The sequence below is a fragment of the Aegilops tauschii genome, chromosome 6 (assembly GCF_002575655.3).
Source record: "Aegilops tauschii subsp. strangulata cultivar AL8/78 chromosome 6, Aet v6.0, whole genome shotgun sequence".
Lineage (NCBI taxonomy): Eukaryota > Viridiplantae > Streptophyta > Magnoliopsida > Poales > Poaceae > Aegilops > Aegilops tauschii.
In genome coordinates this window covers 57,934,684-57,956,990 of record NC_053040.3, presented here as the reverse complement: position 1 = coordinate 57,956,990, position 22,307 = coordinate 57,934,684, and positions in this window count along the sequence as shown.

Genomic DNA, 22,307 nt, shown 5'->3' with positions numbered 1-22,307 from the left:
GGTGTGAGGACGAGAATGCAATATGGAAAGTACGCCGGACGAGCTACGTTTTGGGCAAAGAACTATGGAAGATCCACATGCAGCGACGTGGGAAGACAGGCAGTGGAGCAAGGCTGGAGGGGATACCTGGAGGTCGTCGGGATGTAACTAGGTGAGCGGCGGCGGGCGGAATCTGCGAGCAGGTGGCGTAGGCCCTGCCGCTGTCGGGTGGTAGGTGCGACATATGCCAACGGGTGGCTTATCATTGTGGGAGCCAGTAAGACATCGCCGGTGCCTGGAAACGGGATAAGGCGAAGACATGCACGCCGGCGGATCTTAGCCAGGTTCGGGGCTCTCCGTGGCGTTAACACCCCTAGTCCTGCTCTGCGGGGTCTCCGCATGATCACTTGTCACGACCGGTTTTTCAATAAAATAATTATTGAGAAACCAATCCCCGTTATGGACCAGCGAAGAAGAATTCCTTCTCACTGATAGACAATATATTGGTCACAGAAAAAAATACCAGGAGTACTAAATATAATACAAGGTTGAGCAGAGACTGCCCAACAATTTATTACATGTACGCCGATAAAACAATACGGCGGATAGGGTGGCAAACTACTAACTCACGATAATCACGGTGGTGGAAATATCATCGCGAAGCGAGTGACATGATTCCAGAATACTACAACTCTTCGAGCGTCGGAGTGAGGCTCGAGAAGACTTATTGCGGGTGGCGGAAGCGTAAACGATACAAGTGACCAATATCCGGGATCGCGCAGGACTGACTGGGACTCCTCTAGGCGTCGGACGCGCTATCAAACTCTTCATCCAAGAGATCGCCTTCGTCAACATCTGGCCAAATCAACAAGCCAGGTGAGTACTATGAAAGTACTCGCAAGACAGTTCGGACATAAGGTATAACAAATGCAAACATGAAACACATGAATAAGTTAACCAGTGCGATCGGACATAGAGATAATAAATACTGGTTGCCAAGCGAGGGTCTGAATGACGCCTCGAGCGGAAACTGCAGAATAGTAATACTGGTGCCAAACGAGTGTCTGAAAGACTCCTCGAGAGGGAAAATGCGGAATAATAATACAGGTGCCAAACGAGTGTCTGAAAGACTCCTCGAGCGGAAAATGCGGAATAATAATACTGGTGCCAAACCAGTGTCTGAAAGACTCCTCGAGCGGAAAATGCGGAATAATAATGCCACAGTCGGGCGTCGGGGCGACACCACATAAAGGGCTTATAACAGAAAATAAAGACTGTACATGCCACAGTCGGACGTCTGAGCGACATCGCATAAAGGGCTTATATTGGAAGTGAGAAACGAGTACACGCCACAGTCGGACGTCTGCGCGACGTCACATAAAGGGCTTATATTGTAACACAACAATACAATAGTTCGGGAATATAACTTATCACAAGCACGAGACAAATATAAGGTTAGTCCATCCACAGGAATAACAATGGAATTGAATTTACCACTTGAGCTTGTTCACTGGGGGCAAGATTTTCACACGGATAGATTTGGATGTAAAGTCTACATTACTGATCATGGATACGATGATTTGGAAAGAATTGACTCTGCAGAGTTTGTACTTAACCACAGCCAACGGATTTCAGTAGTCACGGGGACTAGTTCCGTCTACGGTGTTCTGGAAGGAACACGTCTAACCATTACACACCCAATTTAACCATCCGAAGCCAGGGATCACCCTCGGCAACATTCAGGAAAAATCCTGAGTCGGGGAGGCTACAACCTCGCGTAGCATGGGATCAAATTTCTATACGCGCGCTATAAGGGGGTGCCCCCCCTCTCGGTCCCAACCGGAAACACCCATGCCCCCTGACCAAATGACTGGCTTTAATCCTGGGCCAAGGTACCATCATCCCGGCCTCTCTGTTTGGTGTGTACAAGGAAAGAGGTTACCAACTTACTAAACCGTATCCTGGCAATGAGACATGTGGTAGCACGGAAAGGGGAAGGGACGATAACATGGCTCCAACCATGTTAACGTCGGAAAAGTCGGATGACACAAGGCTGGCTTGCTACAACAGTACCACCTTGCTGCCCTTCATGTCACCACATGATTAGGCCACCTCTCATCAGAGGTCATCGCAACTTTGGAACATGCGGGAAAAGATCGATAACGTGGCTCCAACCACGTTAACGTCGAAGAAAGTCGGATGACGCAAGGTTGGCATGCTACAACAGTACCACCTTGCTGCCCTTCATGTCACCACATGATTAGGCCACCTCTCATCAGAGGTCATCGCAACTTCGGAACAACCGGGTCGTTGCCTTACAAGCAACGAGGTATTTATCGACACTCTCATGCCACACACAAACTTTCACATGAACATGCAAAACATCTGCCATATCAAATGTTCAAACATGCTTGCCTGGTTCGGAGAAGTCGGAGTCTAGCTCGGCGAAGTTCGCGGCTCCGTCCCCTCTCCCGGAACCTACGGCAATCACGAAACGGGGTACTAACGTGAAAACCAACACATGCACATAAACTTTGCCAAATATTTTTCAAATAAATCCCATAAAAAACTAGACAAAATTTGAAGATTGTCAGAAAAAGAATCACTCAAAAATACCTTTTTATTAAAAAGTTATAAAGGTTTCTGTCCAGGGACTTATCTGTAATGAAACAGAAAAGTTCCAGGGTTTTAACTGAGAAAACAGAAAACGCTTCGGCTGGGAATGCGCAAGCGCAAGGAGAAAACGTATTTTGCCCGAAGGCGCCAACAAAAAACGGTTCGGGGAAATAAAACAGAGGCTGACACGCGGGGCCCGCATGTCAGGTTTGAAAGCTCGCCGGCGCCCGAAGACGGCGGTGGACGCCGGCGTCGAACCACGGCGAGTTAGAAGAAACGGAGGGTACCAAGAGCTTCAGTGTCTTCTTCCGCGTCGGTGGGTGGTGGACTCGTCCAACGAGGAGCACCACGTCGACGGCGACACTATCTCCGGCGGACGGCGGTTCGGGTGAGGTTGGGGAACTCCGGTGGAGGGCTGCAAAGTACGAATTGAGGCGCGGGTCAGAACGGGTGATGCAAGGAGAAGCTACTGGCAAGAGAATGGGGGCTGCAGAGCACACACGGGGGCGAATCGGGCTGGATCGCGTGGCGGATCACGGCGGCCGGAGTCGAGGAAGGAGACCCCCTTGCGGCTCTTCCAGTGGCTGGGCGTGCTCTAGGGGAGGTGTAGGGCTGGTGGGTGCTCGAGTTGAAGCTCGGGGCCCCTATTTATAGGCAGATCGACGGGGTGGCCGTGAACGGAGAATCTCCGGCGAGCGATTACGGCGGAGCAGTGGGTTGGCAGGGGGTTTGAGCGGTCGAGCAGCATCAGTGGTTGTTACGGGACTCGTTTTGCAGCTAAACGGAGCTGGTCTTGGCATAATGGCGTCTGTCCACGGTGAGGTGACCGCACGGGCTCAACGGCGGCAGAGAGCGCGCTCCGCGCCCTGGGGTTCACGACGAGAGCGGCAGCGCATTCGGGGGAGTGGACGGCCACGCGGCGGGCTCCGGTGGTTTGGGCGGCGCTGGGTGGAGTGGGCGGCGCCGTGTCTCCCGCTGGCGTCCGCAAAGCCGCCGCCGGCGTCGGTCACGGGGCGGCGCACCTTCTGCTGCTCGTCGCCGATGCCCGCAAGATGCCAGGCACTCGTGCGGTGCAGGAACGAGAGGGCGAGGACGAGGAGCAAGGCAACGCGAGGGTACTGGCGAGATCGATGCCCGTCTCTGAAGAAAACGACAGTGAGCACTGACTGAACTCTGAAGTTACTGAACCTTGACAGTGACCAAGCAATGCAGGTGTTCGACAGTAGGTTTTGGTAAAGAGATAAATTTTTCTGGAGCTGTAACTTGGTGAGATGATCACTCAAAGCACCCAGGGGCTGCATGAATTTACTTGGAATTTTTGGAGAAAGTTTTGAATGAATTTCACCAAATTTGGCAAATCTGGTCCAAACTTGCAGCTGATGTAGTTTGAAATTTTTGAACTGGAGACCAGTGGATCTTCATGGTTCTAGGTTGAGGGTTCAAAGGACTAGGAGGGGAAAGAAGTTTGGTGGTAAAAGTCCAAACAGAAAATGGAGTTCCTTTGTAAATCTCCAAGTGCTATAAGAGAAGACAAAAATTTATTTGAATAGAATTTGAATGGAAATGATCACATGAGGAGGTTCAACTTGCTGGATTTGATGCAAATCATGATCCAAAGGTGAGGGAAGGGTTAGGAGAGAGGATTTGCACTTATGCCATGGCAAGAAGGAATAGTTGAAAGTGGCAAAGGACTTTCCAAAAGCCATACTGCATTCTCAAAAATATTTCAAAGGTTATTTTCTCAAATGAAAAAAAAACATTTTGTCTTGAGTCCAATGAAAAGCAAGAACCTCCAAGACCAAAGGAGGATCTTGGGTGAATTCAAATAAAAAATTTTGACATAAAGAAAGATATTTGAGAGTGAGAGTTCTCTTGAAGAAAAAATTTTAAATCACTCCCTTCAAGTCAAATAGAATCTTTTGAAAAAATCCAAATAAAAACTTGGGTGTCACAACACCTACCCCCTTAGGAAAAATCTCGTCCTCGAGATTTCTGCTGATCCTCAAATAGATATGGATACTCTGCTCAGAGGAAATCTTCCCTTTCCCATGTGGCTTCATCCTCAGTGCGGTTGCTCCACTGGACCCTGAAAATTTTTGTCATTTTCTGACGGGTCCTCCGTTCAGACTCTTCTAAAATCTTTACTGGCCTTTCTCTGTAGGTGAGATCTGGTTGCATATCAATGTCCTCATGAGGTACATGTTTCTCCGGGTTACTCACACATTTCCTCAACTGCGAGACGTGGAATACGTCATGGACGTCTGACAGCTCCTTGGGTAGGTCTAGCTGGTAGGCTACCGTGCCTCTTCGTGCCTTCACACAAAATGGTCCAATAAATCTTGGGGCTAGTTTCCCCTTAATTTTGAACCGTTGCAGACCCCTCATAGGAGATACTCGGAGGTATACAGAATCACCAGGTTCAAAGCTGACCTCACAATGCTTCTGATCATAGTAGCTCTTTTGTCGGCTCTGTGCTGTCTTGAGTCTGTCATTGATTTGTTTAACTTTTTCCTCGGCCTCCTTAAGCATATCTGGGCCGAAGATATGGCTGTCACCTGTTTCTGACCAATTCAATGGGGTACGACACCTCCGTCCGTACAATGCTTCAAAGGGTGCCATTTGCAAACTGGTTTGGTAACTGTTGTTGTACGCAAATTCTGCATAGGGCAAACTCTCTTCCCAACTGGATCCATAGGTGAGCACACAGGCTCTAAGCATATCCTCTAGGATTTGGTTTACACGTTCCGTTTGTCCATCTGTCTGAGGGTGGTATGCTGTACTGAAAGCTAGTTGCGTGCCCAGAGCTTGTTGTAGGTGTTCCCAAAATTTGGAGACGAATTGGGTGCCTCGGTCTGATATTATAGTCTTTGGAACTCCGTGCAAGCAAACTATACGGGAGAGATAGAGTTTTGCCAGTCTTTGTGTGGAGTAGGTAGTCTTCACGGGAATGAAGTGTGCAACCTTGGTTAGTCGGTCTGTGATGACCCATATGGCGTCATTTCCACGTTGTGATCGGGGTAATCCGACGATGAAGTCCATTCCGATTTCATCCCATTTCCACTCCGGTATCCTGTTAGGCTGGAGTAGCCCTGCTGGCTTTTGGTGCTCGGCCTTGATGCGCTGACATGAATTGCAACAAGCAATGAATGTGGCTATATCTCTTTTCATACCGTGCCACCAAAATCTTTCCTGAATGTCCTTGTACATTTTGGTTCCTCGAGGATGTATCGAGTATGGAGCGGTGTGGCTCTCCGTCAAGATCTGTTGCTTGAGTTCCTCAATGTTGGGTACGCAAAGTCTGTCCCGGTACCATAATGTTCCTTCACTGTCCGTGACGAATTCTGAAGTCTTACTACGGTTCATTTTCTTCTTTATGCCTTCGATACTGGGATGTCCCTGTTGAGCCTTCTTGATTTGTTCCACTAGGGTGGGTTGTATCTCCAGGTTTGATATGGTGCCCTCAGAGACTAACATCATGTTGAGCCGAGTGAACTCTCGCTGAAACTCAGGCCTCAAGTTTTGCTGACCGTCACTGTCCGGGCTGGGGTTTCGGCTAAGGGCATCGGCCACTACATTTGCTTTCCCTGGGTGGTAGTGAATGCCGACGTCATAGTCTTTGACCAGTTCCAACTAGCGTCGTTGGCGTAAATTCAGCTCTGGCTGTGTGAAGATATATTTGAGGCTCTTATGGTCCGTATATATTTCACAGCGATTTCCCAACAGAAAGTGCCTCCACTCCTTGAGTGCATGTATAACTGCTGCTAGTTCCAAGTCATGTGTTGGGTAATTTTCCTCATGTTTTCGCAGCTGTCTGGAGGCATATGCGACAACTTTGCCATCCTGCATTAGCACACATCCGAGACCTTTTTGGGACGCGTCACAATACACCTCAAAGCTCTTGTGTATGTCTGGTACGGTTAAGACTGGTGCGGTTGTTAGCTTCTTCTTGAGTTCTTGGAAGCTCTGCTCACATGCTTCCGTCCATACGAATTTCTTGTGTTTCTTGAGTAGTTGGGTCATAGGCTTTGCCACAGTGGAGAATCCTTCAATAAATCTCCTGTAATATCCGGCCATTCCTAGGAAACTCCGCACATCTGTAACATTCGCGGGTGGCTTCCAGTCTAGTATGGCCTTGACTTTTTCTGGGTCTACGGCCACGCCTTCTTGGTTCAAAATATGGCCCAAGAAACCAACTTGTCTTAGCCAAAATTCGCATTTGCTAAATTTGGCGTACAACTGATGTTTCCTCAATTCTCCCAAAACAATCCTGAGGTGTTCAGCATGTTCTTCTGGTGTCCTTGAGTAAACCAGAATGTCGTCAATGAATACCACCACAAATTTGTCCATGAATTTCATGAATACTTTGTTCATGAGGTGGACGAAGTATGCGGGGGCGTTTGTTAGTCCAAACGGCATCACCGTAAACTCGTATAACCCATATCTGGAAGTGAAAGCTGTCTTGGGAATATCTTCCATCCGTACCTTCAATTGGTGATATCCCGATCTCAAATCAATCTTTGAAAATACTTTAGCTTGTGCGAGCTGGTCAAACAAATCATTTATCCGTGGCATTGGGTATTTGTTTTTGATGGTGACCATATTGAGGGCTCGATAGTCTATGCATAGTCTCAGTGTCCCATCCTTCTTCTTGGCGAACAATACGGGCGAACCCCATGGTGAGGAGCTGGCTCGTATAAACCCCTTGTCCAGTAATTCCTTTATCTGCTTCTTCAACTCCACCAATTCAGAGGGTGCCATTCTGTAGGCTTCTTATAAATGGGAGCGGTGCCAGGTGCTAATTCAATGCTGAATTCGATCTCTCGGTCTGGTGGCATACCTGGTAGTTCTTCCGGGAACACATCAGGGAACTCGCATACCACTGGCACTTTTCTTAATGCTGCGATGTCCATCTTGTTCAGTTTTGGTTTCTGTGATCGTGGCCTTTCTTGAGCGGAAACTCTTATTGTCTTGCCGTGATGGTGAGTGAGAATCACTGTCCGATTGAAACAGTCGATGAATCCTTTGTTGGTGGTTAACCAGTCCATTCCTAAAATGACATTCAGTCCTTTACTTTCCAACACGATGAGATTCGCGTGGAATGGTAGTCCTTCGAACTCAATGACCACTCCCTGGCAGTAACCCTGAGCAATTTGCTTATTTTCGGGGGACTTTATGACCATAGATTTTTCCAAGGGGAGTATCGGAAAACCATGTTGCGAAACAAAACTCTTCGAAACGAACGAATGGGAAGCTCCAGAATCAAACAAAACCGTGGCAGGTACTGTGTTGACAGGGAACGTACCGAGCACGATGTCTGGGGCATTCTGCGCTTCTTCCCTGGTCATGTGGTTCAAGAGACCCTTCCTGTGGTTGTTGCTGGGATTGAAGTTGTTGCGCTTGGGGGCTGGATTGTTTCCACCATTGTTCGGCTTGGGTGCCGAGTCTCTTGGCTTCGGGCATTGTTTAGCATAATGCCCTTGTTGACCACAAGCATAGCAGGTGACCCCTGGACGGTATGTGAACTCCTTGTCTCTGGCATGAAATTGTCCGACGGGTCTTGGCTCAGTAGCCGTGGATCTCCTCGTGTCTGTCCTTGGGACCTCAGTCTTGCCTCGGTTGCTGCGGGCAAGAGTCGTCTTGTCCCTCTTCCGCTTGCGGATATCTTCCAGACTACGGCGCTCATTCTCCAGGGTGATGGCCTTGTCCACCAGCATCTTAAAATCCGGAAAGGTGTGTACAATCAGTTGGCATCTTAATGCTGGTGCCAGGCCGTCCAGAAATTTTTCCATCCTATTTTCTGTCATGTGCTCGTCGTAGGCATAACGAGACAGTTGGGTAAACTGGCCGTTGTATTCTATGACGGTCATGCCTCTTTGCTTCAGGTCATCAAACTCTCTCTTCTTGATCTTTAGGATGCTCCTGGGAATGTGTGCCCCACGGAAGCCTTCCTTGAATTCTTCCCAGGTGATGTTGTGTTCCCTGGGGTGCATGTGTAGGAAGTTTTCCCACCATGTTGCGGCTGCTCCAGTAAGGTAGTGTGGTGCATAAAGCACCTTCTCATGATCTGAGCATTGAGCGATAATTAGTTTCCTTTCAATCTCGCGAAGCCAATCATCGGCTTCCAGTGGCCTGTCGGTGTGAGCAAAAGTTGAGGGGCGAGTCTTCTGTAACTCAGATAACTTGGAATGTGGTTGATAGGGTTCACGGTGGTTTCCCATATTGATGACATGGTTCATCATCTCCTGGTGCTGTTGCTGGCTTTGCTCGAAGAGACGGCATACTTGAGATAGTGCCGCTTCGCTGTCCTGTTGGCTGGACTGACCCTGAGTGAAATTGTTGCTGGTCTGTGTTCCGTAAACCTCTTCTGGCTGATTGGGCATAGAGCGAGTCCAAGGGCGAGACATTTTTCCAGTCTGGGGTATCATTTGCAAAACCCATGAGAAAAACTGTGTAGCGCAGTAAAACCCTTGCAAAGGCAATAATCAAAAAGGCTTCAAGGTTTTCAAAGAAACACAAATAATTTTCACGGAGAAGAAGTGCTTAACACAAATCTTACATGCGAAAGCAAACACAAGATACAACACTCAGGTTGTGCGTACACACTCCTGACATGTTATTAAAAACTAGCGTACTACTCCGGAAGGCAGCAAACATACCAATACAAACTAGTGTACAGATAAAAACAACACATCATACAAGCAGGCATAACACGCGGCTACTCGGTGCTCTCAGTCGGAGATGGTGAAGATCTCCTTCCCCTTGCCGATGGCAAGGCTCAGCGGTCCAGGAGAATCAACCTCCTCCTCTCTAGCTGGTTCCTGGCGTGCGACGCTGTGCTGCGGTGATGGTGCGGGGGCGACTGGCGGTAGAGCGCGTGCGGCAGGCGGTGCGGCTCTGACTGGAGTAGGAGCGATGACTCGGTCGAACTCCTCAATGGTAGGCAGACGGCGAGCAGTGGCCAAAATGATCGGTGCATACGAGGCTGAAGACGAGACGAATGTCAGAGTCGGCGCCGTGTGGAGAAGCTCCTTCCTGCTGGCAGGACCGCCCCGGACTAAGTCCATGCGGGCAGCCACAAGATCATCTACGAGGTTGTCGAAAGACTCCTCCAGAGCCTTGAGATACTCCACAACCATCTCGATGGCTTCATCTCGCTCTCCCTGATGGCAGGCGAACGCATAGTGGCTGGTGTAAGGCACATGGCATGGGAGGTAGCGGTAGCGACGAGTCTTCATCGTAGGAAGGATGTCCCGAAGGCGAGCTATCGCCTCACGGGCAGCCATCTGCATGGCATGCCTCTCCGTAGGCATGGCCCTTCCCGTAAAACGGAAATGGCGAGCAGCAGATCGTCCTCCCCTGAATTGCACCACAGCCTGGTGCATAGACACGTCGTCACTGAGCTTGTGCTGATAGAGGGTGAACTCCGGGCGAGCTGCTGGCCCGATCGCAAGCTTGGTGATGGAGACGAGGAGCTTGACAAACCCCTCGGGCACGTTGGTGAACACTCGATTCTCACAGCTGCTGCCAGCCATCTACAAAAGTAGGCAAAAATTCTGAGTAGTCATGTCATAAATTTTATGATGACCAACAGAAAATAGCTACAATTGCAAAATGCTGAAGAAGCACTAAAGACGCTAATAACCGATTAGCGATCGCACCTAGTGGCTTCCTACAGTCAGCCTGGCTCTGATACCAAGCTTGTCACGACCGGTTTTTCAATAAAATAATTATTGAGAAACCAATCCCCGTTATGGACCAGCGAAGAAGAATTCCTTCTCACTGATAGACAATATATTGGTCACCGAAAAAAATACCAGGAGTACTAAATATAATACAAGGTTGAGCAGAGACTGCCCAACAATTTATTACATGTACGCCGATAAAACAATACGGCGGATAGGGTGGCAAACTACTAACTCACGATAATCACGGTGGTGGAAATATCATCGCGAAGCGAGTGACATGATTCCAGAATACTACAACTCTTCGAGCGTCGGAGTGAGGCTCGAGAAGACTTATTGCGGGTGGCGGAAGCGTAAACGATACAAGTGACCAATATCCGGGATCGCGCAGGACTGACTGGGACTCCTCTAGGCGTCGGACGCGCTATCAAACTCTTCATCCAAGAGATCGCCTTCGTCAACATCTGGCCAAATCAACAAGCCAGGTGAGTACTATGAAAGTACTCGCAAGACAGTTCGGACATAAGGTATAACAAATGCAAACATGAAACACATGAATAAGTTAACCAGTGCGATCGGACATAGAGATAATAAATACTGGGTGCCAAGCGAGGGTCTGAATGACGCCTCGAGCGGAAACTGCAGAATAGTAATACTGGTGCCAAACGAGTGTCTGAAAGACTCCTCGAGAGGGAAAATGCGGAATAATAATACAGGTGCCAAACGAGTGTCTGAAAGACTCCTCGAGCGGAAAATGCGGAATAATAATACTGGTGCCAAACGAGTGTCTGAAAGACTCCTCGAGCGGAAAATGCGGAATAATAATGCCACAGTCGGGCGTCGGGGCGACACCACATAGAGGGCTTATAACAGAAAATAAAGACTGTACATGCCACAGTCGGACGTCTGAGCGACATCGCATAAAGGGCTTATATCGGAAGTGAGAAACGAGTACACGCCACAGTCGGACGTCTGCGCGACGTCACATAAAGGGCTTATATCGTAACACAACAATACAATAGTTCGGGAATATAACTTATCACAAGCACGAGACAAATATAAGGTTAGTCCATCCACAGGAATAACAATGGAATTGAATTTACCACTTGAGCTTGTTCACTGGGGGCAAGATTTTCACACGGATAGATTTGGATGTAAAGTCTACATTACTGATCATGGATACGATGATTTGGAAAGAATTGACTCTGCAGAGTTTGTACTTAACCACAGCCAACGGATTTCAGTAGTCACGGGGACTAGTTCCGTCTACGGTGTTCTGGAAGGAACACGTCTAACCAGTACACACCCAATTTAACCATCCGAAGCCAGGGATCACCCTCGGCAACATTCAGGAAAAATCCTGAGTCGGGGAGGCTACAACCTCGCGTAGCATGGGATCAAATTTCTATACGCGTGCTATAAGGGGGTGCCCCCCCTCTCGGTCCCAACAGGAAACACCCATGCCCCCTGACCGAATGACTGGCTTTAATCCTGGGCCAAGGTACCATCATCCCGGCCTCTCTGTTTGGTGTGTACACGGAAAGAGGTTACCAACTTACTAAACCGTATCCTGGCAATGAGACATGTGGTAGCACGGAAAGGGGAAGGGACGATAACACGGCTCCAACCATGTTAACGTCGGAAAAGTCGGATGACACAAGGCTGGCATGCTACAACAGTACCACCTTGCTGCCCTTCATGTCACCACATGATTAGGCCACCTCTCATCAGAGGTCATCGCAACTTTGGAACATGCGGGAAAAGATCGATAACGTGGCTCCAACCACGTTAACGTCGAAGAAAGTTGGATGACGCAAGGTTGGCATGCTACAACAGTACCACCTTGCTGCCCTTCATGTCACCACATGATTAGGCCACCTCTGATCAGAGGTCATCGCAACTTCGGAACAACCGGGTCGTTGCCTTACAAGCAACGAGGTATTTATCGACACTCTCATGCCACACACAAACTTTCACATGAACATGCAAAACATCTGCCATATCAAATGTTCAAACATGCTTTCCTGGTTCGGAGAAGTCGGAGTCTACCTCGGCGAAGTTCGAGGCTCCGTCCCCTCTCCCGGAACCTACGGCAATCACGAAACGGGGTACTAACGTGAAAACCAACACATGCACAGAAACTTTGCCAAATATTTTTCAAATAAATCCCATAAAAAACTAGACAAAATTTGAAGATTGTCAGAAAAAGAATCACTCAAAAATACCTTTTTATTAAAAAGTTATAAAGGTTTCTGTCCAGGGACTTATCTGTAATGAAACAGAAAAGTTCCAGGGTTTTAACTGAGAAAACAGAAAACGCTTCGGCTGGGAATGCGCAAGCGCAAGGAGAAAACGTATTTTGCCCGAAGGCGCCAACAGAAAACGGTTCGGGGAAATAAAACAGAGGCTGACACGCGGGGCCCGCATGTCAGGTTTGAAAGCTCGCCGGCGCCCGAAGACGGCGGTGGACGCCGGCGTCGAACCACGGCGAGTTAGAAGAAACGGAGGGTACCAAGAGCTTCAGTGTCTTCTTCCGCGTCGGTGGGTGGTGGACTCGTCCAACGAGGAGCACCACGTCGACGGCGACACTATCTCCGGCGGACGGCGGTTCGGGTGAGGTTGGGGAATTCCGGTGGAGGGCTGCAAAGTACGAATTGAGGCGCGGGTCAGAACGGGTGATGCAAGGAGAAGCTACTGGTAAGAGAATGGGGGCTGCGGAGCACACACGGGGGCGAATCGGGCTGGATCCCGTTGCGGATCGCGGCGGCCGGAGTCGAGGAAGGAGACCCCCTTGCGGCTCTTCCAGTGGCTGGGCGTGCTCTAGGGGAGGTGTAGGGCTGGTGGGTGCTCGAGTTGAAGCTCGGGGCCCCTATTTATAGGCAGATCGATGGGGTGGCCGTGAACGGAGAATCTCCGGCGAGCGATTACGGCGGAGCAGTGGGTTGGCAGGGGGTTTGAGCGGTCGAGCAGCATCAGTGGTTGTTACGGGACTCGTTTTGCAGCTAAACGGAGCTGGTCTTGGCATAATGGCGTCTGTCCACGGTGAGGTGACCGCACGGGCTCAACGGCGGCAGAGAGCGCGCTCCGCGCCCTGGGGTTCACGACGAGAGCGGCAGCGCATTCGGGGGAGTGGACGGCCACGCGGCGGGCTCCGGTGGTTTGGGCGGCGCTGGGTGGAGTCGGCGGCGCCGTGTCTCCCGCTGGCGTCCGCAAAGCCGCCGCCGGCGTCGGTCACGGGGCGGCGCACCTTCTGCTGCTCGTCGCCGACGCCCGCAAGATGCCAGGCACTCGTGCGGTGCAGGAACGAGAGGGCGAGGACGAGGAGCAAGGAGACGCGAGGGTACTGGCGAGATCGATGCCCATCTCTGAAGAAAACGACAGTGAGCACTGACTGAACTCTGAAGTTACTGAACCTTGACAGTGACCAAGCAATGCAGGTGTTCGACAGTAGGTTTTGGTAAAGAGATAAATTTTTCTGGAGCTGTAACTTGGTGAGATGATCACTCAAAGCACCCAGGGGCTGCATGAATTTACTTGGAATTTTTGGAGAAAGTTTTGAATGAATTTCACCAAATTTGGCAAATCTGGTCCAAACTTGCAGCTGATGTAGTTTGAAATTTTTGAACTGGAGACCAGTGGATCTTCATGGTTCTAGGTTGAGGGTTCAAAGGACTAGGAGGGGAAAGAAGTTTGGTGGTAAAAGTCCAAACAGAAAATGGAGTTCCTTTGTAAATCTCCAAGTGCTATAAGAGAAGACAGAAATTTATTTGAATAGAATTTGAATGGAAATGATCACATGAGGAGGTTCAACTTGCTGGATTTGATGCAAATCATGATCCAAAGGTGAGGGAAGAGTTAGGAGAGAGGATTTGCACTTATGCCATGGCAAGAAGGAATAGTTTAAAGTGGCAAAGGACTTTCCAAAAGCCATAGTGCATTCTCAAAAATATTTCAAAGGTTATTTTCTCAAATGAAAATAAAACATTTTGTCTTGAGTCCAATGAAAAGCAAGAACCTCCAAGACCAAAGGAGGATCTTGGGTGAATTCAAATAAAAAATTTTGCCATAAAGAAAGATATTTGAGAGTGAGAGTTCTCTTGAAGAAAAAAATTTAAATCACTCCCTTCAAGTCAAATAGAATCTTTTGAAAAAATCCAAATAAAAACTTGGGTGTCACATCACTTGATCAATACAAGTAGCTAAAAGTGCTCCTTGAGCTGTTTGGCTAGGGGAGGAAGAAGGGCAAGGCTAGCTCTCCTTTTCTCTGTATGTGGTGTGTGAAATATGTGAGATCAACCCTTTGCATGGGTGTCCTAGGGGGTTTATATAGGCCTACCCCCCAGGGGTACAATGGTAATCCGGCTGGGCGCGGGTCCCAGCCGTTAGTGTCTGTGCTCGCCGGCTTCTCCGCCGGCCATTGGGGCCTGCCGACTGGTGGGTCTCGCCGGCTGCCGGCCTCTTGGCCGACAGGCCGGCCCCACCGCTTGGGGGCCTTGTCGGCGGCTGGTTACTGTTGCCTCGACCCTGATGACGAGGGCTTTGTCGAGGTAAGCGTGGCTACAGTGCCGCCGCCTTGCGGGCTCTCACTGTTGCCTCACCTCGTCTTGTCTCCTTAATGATGCACATGTTTCGAGGGAGGGAGGTAGCCGGCTACGCCCCCGGCCGACTAAGGGAGGCCGGGCCGCCTTCGAGCGTCTCTCTGGCTAAAGGGGCCCGCCGCCCGCGGGTCGTACTGGCGCCTGTCGTGGGTGACGTTGAGGTCAACATGGCTACAGTGCCGCGCCGGACGGGGGATGGCTGACCCGTACGGCGCCCTGTGGCCATGCCTATTCCGGGATCCGGGGGTAGTGGGTTGTACTGCGGCCACGCCCCGTCTTATCACCGTTATGTGGATGCAGTCTTGGTGGGTGCAGTCTTGGCCGGCTTCTGGGAGTCGGCTCTCTTCATGGCCAGCTTCTGGGAGTCGGTCCTCTTGGGGCCGGCTTCCTGGAGTCGGCCATCTCGTAGCTTTCTTCGGGAAGGTTTTTGAGGCCGGGTCACCTTATGGTAGTCGGCCCTGGGGATAGCCGGCCGGAGGAAGGCGGCCCCATGCTGTGGATGCTTGAAGGCTCTAATGGCCTGATAACTTTTCGAAGAGCCAGGGGGAGTCGGTTAGGCTACCCATGGCCATTTACTCTGACAGTAGTCCTCGAAGCTGGTTGGGCTTCGAGGCTGAGAGGAGGTCGAGAAGCTCGGTCAGCTTCTTATCTTGACGAGCCAGCAGCTGGGACCCGGCTTCGGTTGGGCGCGCCGTCTTGCCGAAATTTCTAAAGTCGGAAAGCGGGAGTCAGTTGGTGCCCACGCCGGGCTACGGGCCGGCCGCTCGCCGCCCGCGAACCACGTGGCACCCTCCGGCTGGAAAAAGCCTGCCAACCCACGCGCGCCACAGGACGTCGCCGCAGGCCGGGGGCCCACCACTCCTACGCCTAGGCCCAGACGCGGATTCTCTATGGCCCAAAGCTGGCCGCACGCCTTCCGGCGGCGGTTTTTGCACGCCGTTAGGGCGCAATAATCGCGGGACGTGGGGGAGTGGGCGCAGTTAATCCCACGTTCCCCCCCCCACGCCTCGCCTCCTCGGCTTCGCCGCACGAGGCTATAAGTAGGGGGAGGAGGGAAAGCGGCAGGCGCTCGCGCGCTCCTCCTCTCTCCGCCATCTTCTTCCTCCTCCTTTCCATCGCAGCAGCGTCTCGCCGCCGCGCCGTCCCACCAAACTTCGCACCACCCCGTAGCTTCGCCGCCGCGGGGCCATGCGTCCTCCGCCTCCGCATCCTTTCTTGCCAGCTTCTCGCCACCATGCAGTACGGCGGAGACTGGGACGGCTTCAACGTCCATATGGACCACATCGACTTCCTTCGCAAGACGTAGCGGTTGCCCGGCAAGGACCAGGTGCGGGTCCGTCTCGCGCCGGAGAAGGAGATCACGCCGGCGCCGGAGGAAGGCGAGTGGGTAATCTTTTGGTCACACTTCCTGCGCGGCCTCGGTCTACCCGCGAGCGCCTTCTTCCGCTCCTTCCTCGGGTTCTATCAACTTCAGCCGCACCACCTCACCCCAAACACGGTGCTGCTGCTGTCCGCCTTCGTCACTCTGTGCGAGGGCTTTCTTGGCGTTCTCCCCACCCTCGAGCTCTGGGGAGAATTCTTCCAATCCAAGCTCGGCACCCGCATGCAGGGCGTGCCGGCTCAGAGCGGCGCCTTCATCGCGATACGGAGGCCGGCAGCCGACAACCCCTTCCCCGTCATCACGCTGATCCAGTCAGTGAAGCGCTGGCAGAAGTCATACTTCTACGTGAAGAACGTCGCCCCGCAAGGCGACTATGTCAACTTGCCGGCTTACGTAGCCGGCCCGCCGGCTGGGAGGCGGCCCCAGTGGTCCTATCGGGCCATGACGCAGTCGCCGCCTGGATCCGCGGTCGTCGCCCGACTCCGGGTAATGATCCAGTCGGAGGGCCTGACTGGGTCCGACCTGCTGGCCGCCTTCGTCGCGCGCCGGGTGCTTCCGCTTCAAAGCCGCCCTCATCTGATCTGTCAGATGAGTGGCCAACTCGATCCGAGTCGGATGTGCACCAAGGATATGCCTCACGACGAGGTGGCTCATATGGTGAATTATCTTGCGAACTGAAAGCTCTCCGCAGAGTGGCGGTTTGGCTAGGAGCCGTACTCCCGTGCTCATCCCCCGCCTACGGTATGCTTTCTTTATCCTTTCTTCTCTTAGTTTTGTCGCCAGGTTTTTCTTGGCCGACTCCGACCAGTCGGCAGGTCTTGGCAGAGCCCTCTCCTTCGACCTGCGGCCGGGTCGGGGGCGGATCGCCGATTTCTCCCCGACCAGGCGGAGCATGATTTGGAGGACCATGACTTGGGGGCGGCCGCCATGGACGACAACACCGAGGCGGGAGGCGGCGAAGCCGGCGGCGACGCAGGCGGCTCCGGGCTTGGAGCCAGCTTCGACAACTGGCCGGATGACGATGAGGCGGAATTCGTCCCACGCCGCCAGCCGGCGTCCGGCCATGGCGCGGGTTCCTCCGCCGCGCCGCCTGCTCGGGGCGGCGGGCAGAAGCGCCGGGCCGCGTCGGGCTTGTTCGGCAGTCGGCCGAAGAAGCCCAAGGGCGGGGCGGCGGCGACCAGGCGGGATGAGGCGGCCGCGAAGGCGGCCCGCTTCCGCAAGGTGGTGAAGCAGCCGCAGACGGTCGCGGCGTAAGTGTAGATTCTCTTGCCTACTATTTCTTCTTTTCTTGTCGATTTCTGAATCCTTGTCTTGTCTCAAACATCAGGGCTCCGCTTTCTCTTGAGCGGGTTGCTGCCGCCTCCGTGGTTGGATCGCCGGGAGGATCCGGGAGCACCCGCCGTGTGGACCTCCGCGCCGAGCTTCAAGTGGCGATGGAGCGAAATGCGCGAGAGGCGCGGGAGGAGCGGGAGGCGGAGGATCTGAGGGCGGCTGCCGCCAAGGCGGCACAGAAGGAGGAGTCGGCGAAGGCGCGTGCCGACGCGGCGGCCAAGGCCCAGGCGGAGGCTGCAGCCGCGGCGGCAGCGGAGGGGGCCTTGCTTGTCACCCCCCTGCGTGTCACGGCGCCTGAGGTCCCAGAGCCCCCGCCGGAGGAAGCCGGTGGCGACCTGCCGGGGTTGGAGAGAGAGGATGACGTCGTCGTCCTGGAGAGGGAGGTGGCACCGTCCTCGCCGACTGGGGCGGCCCAAGGCAGCCGGCCTAACGTGCCGCCTGCGCAATCGGCTGGGGGCGAGCCGGCTGCGAGGACGGACCTGGTGGTCCAGTCGCCATCGCGCCAGCGCGCGGGGAAGGCCACTTCGGCTCCGGACCCGCAGAAGGCCGTGTGCTCCAGCTCGTCGGCTCAGAACGTGGAGGCGGCCAGCGCCAGCTCGGGGTGGACGCCGGGTGGAAGGACGGCCGTGGTGAATGTGGCGGCGCAAGAAGTCCGTAACCGGCTTCAGTCCCAGGCCGCAGCGTTGAGGCAATATAATGACGAGTTCCTCGCGACGCGGGCGGCCATTCGGGTAAGTCTTCCCGTTTTTGCTTCTTGATCTTGGTTTCTTCCGTGGGGGCGAGTCGGCTGCTGAGCAGGCGGCTTGGAACTTCTTAGTGGGCTTTTTTTGCTATCTTGTTCTCATTCGCTTCTCTATCTGACTTGCAGGACTAGCACAACCTCAGTGCGGCTGCCTTCAACTCCCAGGCTCGGGAGCTGACCCAGAAGAATGCTGATCTATCTGAGAGCCGGGGTAAGTGCTTCATCTTTTATCTCATGTGGGGGCGCGTCAGCGCACCCACTGGGTGTAGTCCCCGAGATTCGGGCCGACTGCTGAGCAGTCGGGTCGGATCTTTATTGACGACTTCTTTCTTTTTTTTTTCTTCTCTGCCATGTCTGCAGCGGCCAACGCCAAACTGAGGGAGCAGCTGGGTGGGACTCAGGCCGCCCTTCGCACTAAGGAAGCCGAGTTTGACGCCTTAGCCCAGGAGCGTGACCGCCTGGTCAAGAAGCTAGCCGATCAGGAGGAGAGCCACAAGGCGGCCCCGAAGGTGGTGCAGGATAGCGAGGCCGCCCTCCAAGCCGAATATGAGACGGAGGCAGCGAGCTGGGCCGAGGCGAGGCAGTCGTTGATCAACGGCTACGGCCAGATCGAAGACTTGGTTGACGGTAGGCCGCCCTCTTCTTCGTCCCTTGCTTGCCGCTTGCCGTTTGGTTCACTTTCTGACTTGGTATTTTTCTCTTCTTTATTTTTCTTTCTTGTGCAGAGTACTTCCCTGGCTACTCTACTGCCGCCAACCAGGTCGTCGAGGCCCACCGCGAGGCGCGAAGGCAGGCTGGCGCCAAGATCGCGCCGAACGCTCGCCGGTCGCTTGAGGAACAGCTCCTGGCGATTCAAGCCCGCCTCCAGCCGGCTCACCGCATGCTCCGCCGGCTTCAGCGTGTTGGGGCGCAGGTGCTGGCCGCTCTCTGGCCTGGCGAGGTGATTCCCCGCACCCCTAGTCGGACTGCCGACTGGCTGGAGGTGGCGGCCGGCCGCTTCGAGGCCTGGAAGGCTTCTGCGGCTCGGTCAGGCGCCAGGCGGGCGCTGGAGTTCGTCAAGGCCTGGTATCCTGAGCTGAGCTTGGACCAGCTGGCCACCTGGCGGCAGGAGGCCGACACGGAGCTGGAGCCGGTGCGGCCGGCTATCATCCAGCGTGCCTCGGCGATCGCCGACTACACCGACACCAGCGCCTTTGCTCCTGAGGTGGATGACAACGGCGTTGCCCAGCTGGAGGAGTGGTTCGGGCTGAACCCGGCAGATGGCGAGGACTCGGCGGAGGAGATCGACTCTAGCAACGAGGGCGAGGAGGAGGAGGAGGAGGGTGAAGGCGCCGCGCCAGATGGTGGAGCATCCGGTCAGCCTCAGCTTGACCGTGCCTCGAGCAACAAGGCGCGTGCGAGCACACCGCCTGCAGCCGGCGATGATCAAGCCGAGACTCGCCAGCTGGCCACTCCTCCAGCTGGCGCTGCCGTCTCCACCGACCAGCCCGGCTCCCCTGCTGCGCCCTTAGTCTAATCTGCCGCCTTTACTTTCCTGTTTTATTACACCTGGAACAGTATTTTGTTAAGTTTGCACAGTTCCACCCACTGGGGGTGTATTCGAACTACATTGACTGCCGGCCTGTTGAAGGCCTTATGTGTAAATATAATCATGCATGTGTTTGGCTTTCCATTGTTCTTTGCTTTTCATCCTTCGGCTGTTTCCTTTGCCGCCCTCCCCTGGTTGCCGCCTTCCCAGCCGAACAGCTGCTCTGCAGTCTGTGGCTGGAGAAGTGCTTGGCCGGTTGGGAGGGCAAGTACTCTAGCTTTGTTTGATTGTAGCGAAGTGACTGGGAAGCCGGCCAGCCAGCTGTTTTGACAGCCGGTAGGCGTGGTTGGAGGCCGGCTTTTGTTATATAAGTTCGTTAGTCCTTAGCCATTTTTCGTGTGGGCATCCTTTCTGCCTTTGGCTCTTGCTAGTCGGACAGTCGGTTCTTCGAGCTGCGACTTATAACAAGAGAGGGCTCAGGTGCTGGCACACTACTTGTCTGACTTCAGGTAGAACTTTTAATATAACTTAAGGCAGCCAGTCCCCGGGCCGACTAGTCGAACCCGGTGCCAGATAGAAAATCAAATGTAATAGTACATTCATGGGTATGACACTCGTCATTCATAGATAAAGGAGGGCAGTCCCCGAGTGCGCCTCGGGGGGCCCGTTGTCTTGTACTTAATACAAAAAGGTAGCATGATACATACTGCTTTTAACTGTAAAATCTTCTCAGGAGATTGGCGTTCCATGGTCGTTCTGACTCCTTGCCGGAATCATCCCTCTTGCGTGCTCTTGGCTTCTATGCATCGATCAGGTAGTAGGAGTCGTTGCCTAGGGCCTTGCTGGCGACGAAAGGGCCTTCCCAAGGGGCCGAGAGCTTGTGCTAGCCGGCTGTTCGCTGGATCAGCCGGAGCACAAGATCGCCCTCTTGGAAGGATCTTGGCTTGACCCTCCGATTGTGGTAACGACGCAAACCCTGCTGGTAGATGGCGGACCGGCTGAGTGCTAACAGCCGGCCTTCTTCCAGTAGGTCGACGCCGTCTTCTCGCGCTTCCTTGGCCTCCGCCTCCGTGTACATGGTGACCCGAGGCGAGTCGAACTCGATGTCAGTTGGGATGACAGCCTCGGCACCATATACAAGGAAGAACGGAGTGAAGCCAGTTGACTTGTTCGGGGTAGTACGCAGACTCCAGAGGACAGCCGGTAGGTCATCGAGCCAGCAGCCGGCCGAACGCTCCAGTGGTACGACCAGTCGGGGCTTGATGCCAGAGAGGATGAGGCCGTTTGCTCGCTCGACCTGGCCGTTTGACTGCGGGTGGGCAACGGACGCTAAGTCCAGTCGGATGCCCTGTGTCACGCAGAAACGTGCCAGTGCTCCCTTGGCAAAATTCGTGCCGTTGTCGGTGATGATGTTGTGTGGTACACCATACCGAGTAGTGATGTCTGCGATGAATGTCACGGCAGTCGGCCCGTTCAGCTTCTTGATTGGCTTCGCTTCAATCCACTTGGTAAATTTGTCCACAACGACAAGCAGATGTGTCATGCCTGGATTTTGTCCCTTTTCTTTTTCTTTTAATCTAATTGGTTTTTGCTCTGTTTTTCTTTGGAGTGGTTCTGTGGCCTTGTCACCTGGGAAATCATCCTCTTTTTCCCTCCCAAGTAGCTCATCATTCTCAAAACCATGCCAAGATCATGTCACTCCACTGCTTGACCAAACCCTAATTACTTTTTCTCGGGAATATTCCCTTTTCTATTAAAGCAATAACCCTGTCTACCCTAGGTTGTGAAGCAACCTTTATTTCCATCACTCCTAAAATTCCCAAATAATTCTCAAAAATTGTTTGGATCATATCTTTCTCAAATATGGCAAAGTATTTCATTTGTCATGTTTATCATCATGCTCAAATAATTCATTTCCTATTATGCCCTAAATGGCGCATTGTGAAGCAAGTGCTATTTTCCTTTTCCCAATCGATCTCCAACTCCATGGACACCTTTTCCTGTCCATATCATTCCCACATGACAAAATGCAACCTCATTTGCCTAGTAATTATTTAATTATGATTTTCCAAAGTTTCTTCCCAGAGAGAAGCTTTGTGAAGGAGGTGCAAGCTAGGCATATCCAAATGAGTTGCAATTTTGCATGATCCCTCATATCATCATATCATAGCCTTCCACCAAAGTAGAGCTCATGTCATGCCTCCATGTGAGCTCATCTTCAATTCTTTGATTCTGCCCAAAATTTCAGTTTGTGAAGCAAGTATATTTTATCTTGCTCCATTATGGCTGCCAATTTTTCTAGGCCCTCTATTATCCATATAACCTACCTCCACCCATTTTGGGAATGGTTCATCAAGCCATTATTCCTGTAGAATTTTTGCAAGTTCCTGGTTAGCAAGGATGTTTGTGAAGCAAGTACCATTTTGGTGAATCCAATTGGTATGAAACT